The sequence below is a fragment of the Podarcis erhardii genome (genome assembly GCF_964252035.2).
Source record: "Podarcis erhardii genome assembly, chromosome: 6".
Lineage (NCBI taxonomy): Eukaryota > Metazoa > Chordata > Lepidosauria > Squamata > Lacertidae > Podarcis > Podarcis erhardii.
This window is the reverse complement of record NC_138510.1, coordinates 76,707,082-76,719,174: the sequence shown is the minus strand read 5'-3', so window position 1 is coordinate 76,719,174 and position 12,093 is coordinate 76,707,082. Positions and strand designations below refer to the sequence as shown.

The window sequence follows — 12,093 nt, the reverse complement described above, 5'->3', positions numbered from 1 at the left end:
GCCACCCACCAGCCCTTACGTTGAAAAACCAAGTGGACTTGTGAAGACAAGAAGCAGTAACTGCCAAAGAAGTCAATTCCTCCTCACCCCCCCTAAAATGGACGCTAGGCTTGCCATATTTTGAAGAGCAAAAAAGAGGACACATTTGCTGACTACTGCTTTTAACTATGAATCGCTATGACGACTCTCATTTTACATACCGATGCAAAAGAGGACGTGTCCTGGGAAAAGAGGACACATGGCATCCCGAATTAGCCTTCCAAAAAGTTATAACACTGTTTTTGCCAGTAGAGCATCTATAGTTACTACGGTGTCTTAATGAACAATATGGAATTGCAGTCAGTTAACCGGAACTGGTGAGGATTTTTTTTCTCCATCTATGGGACCTTTAAAAATAAATAAATGGCTGCAATGTAAGTAGCGAAGGAGATAGGGTAACTTCTGCTGCCACAACTTTCATAGCATTTGAACGCTGCTGTGACCTGCCGTTCAGGGGTGTGAAAGGCTCAAACAAACTTCCCCCCTCCACACAAGGGTTGTTTTGTGTCTTCCGTTTGCGGGAATGTAAGGCAGAACTCATCATAATAATAGGTGTGCAGCAAAAGGTTCATAATAGGCTCATGCTTGTGCTGTTTCTTGCTTTGACTTAAGCCACGCTGAACATTATTCCGAAGTGCTTCCCTCCCTGCCCCCCCACCTCCACCCCCTGGTATTATTCAGTGGGTAATTATTAGACTTCATGCATAAAATGAATGTGACAGTCCAGACAGATGTATATTGTTGGCTGTGTCTCTCTCCTACTCCCCCCTCGGAGTGACAGCGGCTGAAATTTGCAATGATTACCATGACAAAGGCCAGCGTTTTCAATGTCCTGGAGGTCGCATTCTGACTGTGACATGCCAGCAGCAGCGGTTCATGCAGGCCACAGCGAGTGCACAAGCAGAATTTGCCTTTTTAATGCAGTCTCTCTAGGGTACTTGGTTTCACAATTGCCATTGGTTTTTGCAAGCTGCTAGGTTCTGTGGGGTGGGTTTGTATTGAAAAGGACCAGACCAGCAGTACTCCTGGCTTCCACTAGGGGCTGCTGTTGAACTTCTGAAGCAAGCACCTTTAAAAATAATAATAATATATATTTTTTTAAAAATTAGAAGAACAAACTGACAGATCATTCTGGTGTCGATCAAGCCTTTCTGATGCAATACATGAAATCTTTTGGATGTACCAGTAATAAATACTTCCTTCAGAAATCTTCATACCCTGTATAGCTGTATGTCATACCCCAAGGAAAAGGAATACTAAGATATTACCGGCAGTGTCTAATTTTTGCTTGAAAACTATGGCGGGCAGGGAAGTGTGTCAGGGTTATTTCCCCATGAATAAAGTTTATCTTTCCCAAACAAATGAATGAAGGCTTTTAATTAATTTCAAAGTGCCTCCCATGACGTCTTTTTAAAAAGTCTTAGGCACTAATACCGTGACTAAAACTTGCATGATAAAGCCGACAAGCTGTTTTTAAAGGCTTAGCCCATGTTCGGTCTTATCTATAATCTGCACCTTATTGTGTTTACAGGAGAAAAATAACGCCAGTCCTTATTCTTCCCCCTTCTTTATTTATTTCTTAAAAAGCCTCCCTCAATATGATTTAATCTTGGGTATATATTAAAGATTGCTACCTGGCTTGTGAAGGTGTTTTTTTGTGTGTGACTTTACTGCTGCTTACTTATAAAAGGCATGCAATGTCTTTGACTTTGGTGTGTGTGTGTGTGTGCGTTTTAAAGTTTGGGCTTTCAAAATGCCACTGTGAAATTAATTATAATGACACTACTGAAGACAGCTTGCACTTTGTAACTCGAAGTGAATAGAAAGTGCCTGTACGCTGGTGAACAATGTAATACAGTAATATTAAAGATAACTTGACACCAATTATTTTTGACTGCTTCTTCTTCATCTTCTTCCTCCTGCTCCTCCTCCTCTTCCTCCTCCTCTTCTTCCTTCAGCTCTGCATCCAGGGCTTTATAACGCATGAAGAGTATTTTACAAATCCGAGAGACCTGAGCCCATTGGATAAGGCTAGCTGCCAGCAAGGAAAAACATGGTGCATATTTCATTCGAATGACTATAGAAAATCAATCTGTAGCAACTCAAAATACCATTTCATTTTATTGAAAATAAAGCCGTGCTCATTACCAAGTGTGACTTGGATATGTTTAATACAGAGGTGTTTTTTAAAAGAGCAACAAACACGTAATAGTTAATATTGTTGCCACAGCTGCTACTAGCAAGCAACACACATGCACACAGAATATCTGAGTAATGGCACTCTACAAACTGTGCGACTTTCCCTTTTCTTAAGCTTTGTTATTTCATCGGGAGCGGTTACAAAGAGGTCAGTTAATTGTAAGCTCTGACAATGTTTGGGCTCATGACAAGAGCTATCTCTTAATTGTATACCAAGCTGCTGGAGCACTGCAAAGGCTCTCTTTAAAGAATCTTAATAATGAGAGTGTTAATGGGCTGCAGCATTTAATTTACAGTACTGGCGGGGAACCTCTGGGCCCTGGGCCTCATTAGACTCGGAAGACTCCCAAGGGTGGCTTTTTTTTGGGGGGGGGGGTGAACCACATTCACCTGATGTAAATTTTTACAGGAGCCATTTGTAGTGAAGGGATTGTTTACCTTCTCAGTTTTGGAAACGTACGGAATACGGTCCTTTCTCCCCACCCCGCTGATTTATTGATTGCATCTGCAGGTTGGGAATCCCCTCAAATCTGCTAAATACATAGCGATCTGGGAATTTCATTCTCAAAATACGGAATCCCCTTTGAGGAAGAGAAGAAGAAGAAGAAGAGTTTGGATTTGATATCCCGCCTTTCACTCCCCTTCAGGAGTCTCAAAGCGGCTAACATTCTCCTTTCCCTTCCTCCCCCACAACAAACACTCTGTGAGGTGAGTGGGGCTGAGAGACTTCAAAGAAGTGTGACTGGCCCAAGGTCACCCAGCAGCTTCATGTGGAGGAGCGGAGACGCGAACCCGGTTCCCCAGATTACAAGACTACTGCTCTTAACCACTACACCACACTGGCTCTCAGGAAGAAGTATGTGTATAATTCCTTTGTAGCCACATGGGATTTGTCATTTTGCTTAGGACGCTGCAGAGTAGGCTCCGCTCAAGCAGCATCGATGGTGGCATGATCTAGGTGTGAAGAACAAACCCACTGAGATGCTGCTGCCCATCATTTTTCATATCTGTGGCTTCTCAGAATACAGAAGTTCTCCCCTCAGTGCTGGATTTAGGGTGGTGCCAATTTTTGTCCCTGCTGAGGGCACCGTATTACCAAAGTCCACCCCTGCTCCCCTCATAAGAAGTTAAGGAAACCTATGGTACCTCAGAGGAGTGTGTGTTCACAGAGAGCCCCAGCAGAGGGGTCTAGATGGAAGTCTCTGTCCAAAAGCCAAGTTGTAGAGCTGCCTTCAGTGGCTTGGGAGCGTGATCTGAGTGTGATGCGGATGACTAATTACCCTAGGCTCAACCCTGTTCATCCCTCAGCCCCTCACCAGGGAGGCTAAGAGGAATTTACATGCAATGCCAAGCCAAATCCTACCTACATTTGGAATCAATGAAGTTGTGGCTAATTTTAAAACCCCAGAACATTGTCTTGTCCAGTTTGTTGCTAGAAGAGCCTTGCTCTCTGGGTGTAAAATATGGATATGTTCAGCACTTCCTCAGATGTGGGGGACCTGCGGCTCCCTGGATATTGTTGGACTCTACCAGCCCCAACCAGGAGGGCCAAAAGTCAGGGATGATGGGAGGTGGGAATCCAGAAACAGTTCCAGAATCCAGAATCCAGAATCCAGAAGCAGGAATGAAGAGGACTGTTTGTACGGCCCTAAAAAGGTAAAGGTAAAGGTAAAGGACCCCTGACAGTTAAGTCCAGTTGTGAATGACTCTGGGGTTGCGGCACTCATCTCGCTTTACTGGCTGAGGGAGCTGACATTTGTCCGCAGACAGTTTTTCTGGGTCATGTGGCCAGCATGACTAAGCCGCTTCTGGCAAACCAGAGCAGTGCACAGAAACGCCATTTACCTTCCCGCTGGAGCGATACCTATTTATCTACTTGCACTTTGACGTTCTTTCGAACTGCTAGGTTGGCAGGAGCAGGGACTGAGCAACAGGAGCTCACCCCGTCGCGGGGATTTGAACCGCCGACCTTCCAATCGGCAAGCCCAAGAAGCTCAGTGGTTTACACCACAGTGCCACCCGCATCCCATTTTTAATTTGGATCTGAGTGATGATGTATCAACAGTTCAGTGGTACCTTGGGTTACAGACGCTTTAGGTTACAGACTCTGCTAACCCAGAAATAGTACCTCAGGTTAAGAACTTTGCTTCAGGATGAGAACAGAAATCGTGTGGCGGTGGCAGGAGGCCCCATTAGCTAAAGTGGTACCTCAGGTTAAGAACAGTTTCAGGTTAAGAATGGACCTCCAGAACGAATTAAGTTCTTAACCCGAGGTACCACTGTATGCATATTCTTTGCTTTGAAATAATTACTCCACTTAGTCTTCCTTTGTGCTTTCTTTCTTAGCACCTCAAACTCTTTAGCCCAAATCTGATGGAGGGCTGGTTTGCACATGCATGCTCGTCAACTTGTGCTCCTCATATGTGGATGAGTCACCCCAAATGGGCTAGCCTTTCCCAACATGGCACCTCTGAGGGAAATCTGGAGGTGGCAATGAGAGAAAGGGCCTTCTCTGTAGCAGCTCCCCCATTATGGAATGCACTCCCAAGGGAGGCCAGCCTGACCCAAACCTTGTTATCATTTTGGTGCCAGGAAAACACATTTTGGTTTTCCTGGACATTTGGGTGCTGCAAGTGATATGATATTATATTGTTAAATGTGTTCTGCATACGCTTCCATGATTTTATCACAATATTTTCTCTTCTTGGTAATAAATGACTTTGGGATTTTAAAAGTGAGAAGTGAAACATAAATTTTATAATCCTAAAGCAGACTTCGCATTGCAGGGAGAACGGTCAGATCTTCTTGTGGCACCTCAAACCTCAGTGCTTTTCAAGCGGAGGCAGTTTGCAGCTGCAAGTCATGAGCTGTTCAGTAATCAAACCATGTATCACACGTGAAACTGACCATTATAGTAAAGCAAGGAAGACATCTAGAAAGCTAGATGCTGCTAGATCAGCAACACTAAGAGGAGAGTCAAGTAACCAGTGTGCAGTTGTCAGGCTCTAAAGAACTTTGCTGCACAATAGACAATTTATCTGAATTCGCAACATTAAATGGGAAGTAAACCCAAGGTTAAGTGTTTGTGCTGACATTGCCATTAAACCTCATTTTGCCTTCAAACAAGAAATCTCTGCTTTTTCATGTGCTTTCATAGGGTTGAACAAACTTTGCAGATTTTTTATTTTATTTTTTAAAAAACCATTCTGCTCTTTTGCTACTTCTCTTCATGCAATTAGCACAGCCTCAAACTAGAAACTAAACTTTGGCTCGGTTAGAGGGAAGGTTAAATACAGAAAATTGATAACAAAAATAGCGTAAAAGTTTCCTTTTCCAATGATGATCAGCAGGCGACAACTGGAGTTGTTATGATAGATTTTGACGAGGAAAATAACATGAATTATTTTTAGAACTCATTTGGAGAACGAAATGTTGTATAACAGCTTCTGTAACAGGACAGGAGGGCTGCTGCCTGAAGACAGAGGGATGCTGATCCCACACATCATAAACAACATTATAATGGTGTGTGGTTTGTAGGGAAGGAACGAGTTAGGTGGGTAGGGATAAACTGGCAAGGCTGTGGATTTAGGTTTACTTCTCAGTTCCTACCTCACTTGTAACTTTGCAATGAAAGATTCAGAAATTGGAGCCAATTACCATAATATGTGGTGGTTTGGTGGGAGCATGTTCAACATCAGACAGTTAAAAGGTTTTATTGCTATTAGGAGGTTGTTAATGCTCTTGATAATGTCTCCGGTTGCTTTGTAATGTCTCTTGTTGAAGTATAGAATTCTTTTTATCTTATTACATTATGCAGAAACTTAAATTCAAAAGATATTTGCAGGAACATTTAAAAGAGTGCATCAATCAGTTTCAAAGAAGGGAAAATGTTCTTAGAATAGCTTATAAAAGGATAACTGTCAGTTTCCTTTTGGATGAACAAAGGAACCAACGTTAAAAAAAGGGAGAGAGCACTTTATTGTAAAAGCACAGTGTGCAATTCAATCAATATTCCATATAAATATAAAGGAGAAGAAAGTTCATAATTATCCAATGACTTAAATGTAATTTATGTAATTCTTGCAGAAACAGCAAGGCAGAAAGGAAGAAATCTTCTTACCAACAGTATTCTTTGCCCTTGATGGAATTGGCAGTAAGCGATAACTTATATCTTTCTAATAATGACTTGAATAAATAACACACAGTTATGATTTGTAATAATATCAGTGACGAATGTAACAGTCTTCGCCAAACTATGACGGAACCCCCCCCACCTTCATCACCATCTCCTTATTCCACCATTAAAACTTACTCTCTCATTTTCCCTGCTGTTACCTTCTGACAGTGCAAGTGTGTATTTAATCCCTGGAATACGAGGGCCTAAATCCATGACAAAATTAGGGCCAAACCACAATTTGTTGTTGCATTTAATGGGCAGTTGCTGTTTTTTAAATGCAAATAGCATCTGGGGTGGGGTGGCTGAAAACGATTAAAATTGCAGTGGGCACAGAGTGGAATTTTAACCCTTTTCTCCCCCTGCTACACTCCTCAAGGGGTATATTTGCTTTGGGATAGTGTGGGTGAAGAATCCACATTTGGCTTCCTTTTTTGCACTAGGGCATCAGATCACTAGAATCTGATCCAGTTGCACAAACCTAAAATTCTGGGACGTGCTGAGATCCCTTCTGCAAAATACTAAAAGTCTGGAGTGCCGACACTGCTTTTTAAAGCCCATCAGCTTCAAAAGAATATATCTGAGCACAGCAAGGGAAGCTGTTTGTGTAAAGAAACCAAGCCCAGAATCCTTTTGGGGTATGGACCTACTTTCCAAGATCTTTAGCTCCCAATCTAGGTGCTTGAATGAAAGTTGTCTGCTTGACTCCAGTCTGGGATGGACTGGGAAGCTACCAAAAATCTAGCCTTTGAGAGTACATTGGTAGCAGTCTCTATCCCTCTTCATGAAAGCACTTCCATGTCCACACAATGCAAGGACAACATTTCCATCCCATGGCTCATGGGGTGCCATTCTAGAAGTCCTGATCCGGAAGTGTGGCATATCAGGGTGAGAGGCTTCTCCTTGAATACCTGCATATACAAGTAGAATTTGCTGTATTTATTTGACCCTGCAGCAACTCAAATGTATTGCGTGAATAAGGGGAAACTGATGCTCTGAACTGACCCTCAAAACATTATATGATGGGGAAGTTACTGCTGGTGTCAAATTTCTTTTGAGTTGCATAGACAGCCAACATAAACACAGTGAAGTGAAGATTGCACATTAGTGTTTGGTGGAATGTGCCCAGAGTATTCTGGGTTTTTTTTGTTTAAATGCATTCTGCTACAAAACATTTTGCAACTTTTCTTTAAAAAACACACACATTTTGGGCACACTTCCACCAAGTTATGCACTTTAGAATCCCATGAGTTTCCACAGGAAAGAACAAAGCATGTAGTTTAATTTGCTATAAAAACCAATGAGACTTTAAAAAAAGTCTTTAACTTTGGCAGGATTGTGTTTGGAGGCTGTATGCGTGTTGTTTTTTTTAAAGCCCTACGAAAGCAAATTATACATTTTGACATTTCCCCCACCAACTTAATTTTGGTACAGATTTTTACTGCATACCTGTGATTTCCATCTATTTATACACTGTAATAATTTCTTTTCCTAAGCCTAGATTTCCATTAAACCTAATGGGATATTTGCTGAAATGAGCATTCAAATATTCACATGTGGATTTTAGACTCTCTCTCTCTCTTTTTCTCTCTCTCGCACTCTCTCTCTCTCTCTCTCTCTCTCTCTCTCTCTCTCTCTCTCACACACACACACACACACTCACACTCACACTCTCACACACACACCAAAACAAATTCTACACTCCCCTCCCCTTAAGCGCAGGTAGAACATGTAGTTGAAATACCAAGGGATTTCCTTTAAAATGCTTTACTTTTTTTTTTGCAAACAATGTCACAAAACGCACCAAGGGCCTGATCCAGACATATATAAACACTTTAAATGAAAGAGTTAAGCACACACTTAAAGATCTCCCTGTGGGGTTTTAATAGGCTTAACCTGGCTGAGTTCTGCCCTCAATCAGTGTGTAATTGTATGTGTGTGTGCATTTAAAAAAACAATATTTTTTCCTAACAGGTTTTGCACATTTTAAAAACAAAAATCACTAGTTAATGTTTCTGCTGCAAATAGCATTTCATGTGACATGACTCTGATAGTTAGCTTTCTTGCAACAAATGCGTTTGTTTGTGTTAAAAGTATGATTCTCTCATGTTTGTTTTTCTACTTTCCCCAGTAGGATGGCCAACAGTCCTATGAAATGTAATAGAATGCAGGCAGCCCAATCCTATACATGTCTACTCAGAAGTAATTCACACTGAATTCCCTGGCACTTACTCCAGGTGTGTGTAGAATTGCAGCTGCGGTAATTTCACTTAAATGTCTTCATTTCATTTTCTCCTCTGCAGCCTGCATGCAGATTTCTGATCTCTGTTGTCTTTAAACAGGTACAATTGCCCCACACCCCTCAGAGGAATCGTGAAGTGATTTCCTTAAAAAAAAAAAAAGCTTCATAAGTTATTGATACTCCCCTCCCCCCCAGAAAGCAATAATTCACAGGCCGTAAGTTCATGAATTGCACACATCTGTACAGATTCAGAAAATAAAGGTAGTTACCATAGCAACGGCCACATACTATGGAACATGCTTGTGAAATTCAGAGCTTCATATTAAGGGCACCCGTCTGTTACATGCCCTCTCCTGCTCACATTACATGAATTTGTGCCTTGCTACAGTGTTTTTCTATGCAGTGTTTTTAGCATTTGTGTGTATCTTTAATTATAGCTTTTCCTCTGCCTTCCTTTGTTCTAAATTACACTCTTATCGCTTGGATTTTGTATTGTGTAATTTTAAAATCAAAAGCATATAATCACAGAGCTTTAATGATGATGAAAGAATGCAGACAGCCCTGGAAAGACCTTGCACTCTTGCAACTGGAATCTGACTGAGCTCCCCCTGTGAAAAGCATCCGTTCCTCTCTGCTCCTCTCATCTGATTGAAAGCTTTCATTCCCAGCTATGTCCTGGCTTCCTGTCCTGCCCTGTACTTCTCGTTGAAAAGGGGCAGAAGAAGCGGCCGGGATAAACAGCTTGGCCGTTCTCAGCAAATGCACATCTCTTGGGGGAACAGATGTCATTGCATAAAGGACTGAGAACCGATCATTGTTCCTTTCTCATTAATACTTGTGGCATTTGCTGCATAATGATGATAATAGAATCATGGAATCTTAGAGTTGGAAGGGACCCCAAGGCGCATCTAGTCCAACCCCCTGCAATACAGGAATCTCAGCTAAAGCATCCATGACAGAGATGGCCTCTGTTTAAAAACCGCCAAGGAAGGAGAGTCCACCACCTCGCATGGGAGTCTGTTCCACTGCTGAACAGTTCTTACTGTCAGAAAGTTTTTTCGAATGTTTATTCAGAATCTCCTTTCTTGCAACTTGAAGCCTTTGGTTCGAGTCCTACCCTCCAGAGCAGGAGAAAACAAGCATGCTCCCTCCTCCATGTGACAGCCCTTAAGATATTTGAAGATGGCTATCATATCTAGACAGCATCTTAAAAAGCAGAGACATCACCTTGCCAACAAAGGTCCGTATAGTTAAAGCTATGGTTTTCCCAGTAGTGATGTATGGAAGTGTGAGCTGGACCATAAAGAAGGCTGATCACTGAAGAATTGATGCTTTTGAATTATGGTGCTGGAGGAGACTCTTTAGAGTCCCATGGACTGCAAGAAGATCAAACCTATCCATTGTTAAGGAAATCAGCCCTGAGTGCTCACTGGAAGGACAGATCCTGAAGCTGAGACTCCAATACTTTGGCCACCTCATGAGAAGAGAAGACTCCCTGGAAAAGACCCTGATGTTGGGAAAGATGGAGGGCACAAGGAGAAGGGGATGACAGAGGATGAGATGGCTGGGCAGTGTTCTCGAAGCTACCAGCATGAGTTTGACCAAAGTGCGGGAGGCAGTGGAAGACAGGAGTGCCTGGCATGCTCTGGTCCATGGGGTCACGAAGAGCTGGACACGACTAAACGACTAAACAACAACAACAAATCCTATCTCCTCTCAGTTTCCTCTTTTCCAGGCTAAACATACCCAGCTCAAAACTCATAAAGTTTTGTTTCCAAACCCTTAATCATCTTGGTTGCCCTCCTTTGCACATGTTCCAGCTTGTCAACATCCTTCTTAAATTGTGGTGCCCAGAACTGGACACAGTATTCCAAGTGTGGCCTGACTTAGGCAGAATAGAGTGGTACTATTACTTCCCTTGATCTGGATACTATACTTCTGTTGTTGCAGCCTAGAAAAGCATTAGCTTTTTTGTTGTTGCTGCATTACACTGTTGACTCATGTGAAGCTTGTGGTCCACCAAGACCCCTTGATCCTTTTCACTTGTACTGCTAGTAAGCCAGATGTCCCTCACCCTATATTTGTTCATCTAGTTCTTCCAGACTAAGTGCAGAACCTTACATTTGTCCCTACTGAAATACATTTTGTTAGCTTGCACCCAGTTCTCCAATCTGTTAAGATTATCTTGAATTCTGATTCTGTTTTCTGCAGCATTAGCTACCCCTCTCAGTTTGGTGTCACTTGCAAATTGGATAAGCATCCCCTCAATTCCTTCATCCAAGTCATTTATAAAGATGTTGAACAACAACGGGCCCAGGACAGAACCCTGTGGCACCCCATTTCCCCCCAGGAAGACGAGGAACCATTAATGAGTGCTCTTTGGGTTTGGTCAGTCAACCAGCCACAATCCACCTACCTCATTCAACTCACATTTTACCAGCTTCCTCGCAAGAGTATAATAGGTTACTTTGTCAAAAGCTGTACTGAAATCAAGATACACTATGTCCACAGCATTTCCCTGATCCACCAAGTTTGTAACTCCATCGAAAAAATAAATTAGATTGGTCTGGCATGACTTATTTTTGAGAAACCCATGCTGGGTCTTAGTAATCATGCATCCTTTTCTAAATGTTCACAGACCAACTGTTGAATTATCTGTTCTAGGACCTTCCCTGGTATCGATGTCAAGCTCACCAGTCAGTAGTTATCTGGGTCTTCATTTTTCCCATTTTTGGAGAGGGGGACAATATTTGCCTGCCTCTAGTCTGTAGAGACCTCACCTGTTCTCCAAGAATTCTCAAAGATAACAGACAAAGGCTCTGAATTACACCAGCAAGCTCCTTTAGTACTCTTGGATGTTGCTCATCAGGCTTTGGAGATCTGAATTCATTTAGAGTAGCTGGGTGTTCCCTTACTACCTCTTTTCCTATCTTGGGCTGCGGATCCCTCCTTACATCAATTAATCTCTTATCACCCAGTTGGGTATCACTTTCTTTTTGGGTGAAGACAGAGGCAAAGTAGGTGTTGAGTAGTTCCGCCTTTTCTCTGTCTCCCAAGAGCATTTCTCCATGTTCACCATACAGAGGACCTACCACTTGCTTGTTCTTCCTCTTACTTTGAACATAGCCGAAGAAACCCCATTCATTATTGTTCATTGGTCCTAGTTAATTTCCTCCCAGATCCGGTTATGCCACTAGCCTTGAGGGAAAGGAGCACAAGTCTCCCATATATTTAACCATTTTATAAAAGAGGGAATTTCCAGCAGGTTCTGTTTGCCATGGAATCCATGCTGGCTGAGTCTCTGCCGTTGTTTGCTAGTAAAGTTAATATTCTCCGTCTAAAGATTCCTACCACCTGAAGAAGAACTCTAAAGATTAGTCCTAAAAGGCACTCGGAGCCTGTCAGAGATTAAAAAGGTCAAAGAAGGAGTTCTAGAAAA

The 12,093-nt window shown here is 42.3% G+C and overlaps 2 long non-coding RNA genes across 3 annotated transcripts in view; one reads left to right on the top strand and one right to left on the bottom strand.

Annotated features, from left to right (window-relative positions):
- The window catches only part of LOC309344064, a 207,222-nt gene that overhangs the window by 149,045 nt on the left and 46,084 nt on the right, over positions 1-12,093 (bottom strand). The window lies entirely within an intron of this gene.
- Positions 6,324-12,093, top strand: part of LOC309344023 — a 40,241-nt gene continuing 34,471 nt past the window's right edge. For both annotated transcript variants that reach the window (XR_014157547.1, XR_014157548.1), the window contains exon 1: positions 6,324-6,391. This is a non-coding gene — a long non-coding RNA (uncharacterized lncRNA). The remainder of the gene's footprint in view (positions 6,392-12,093) is intronic.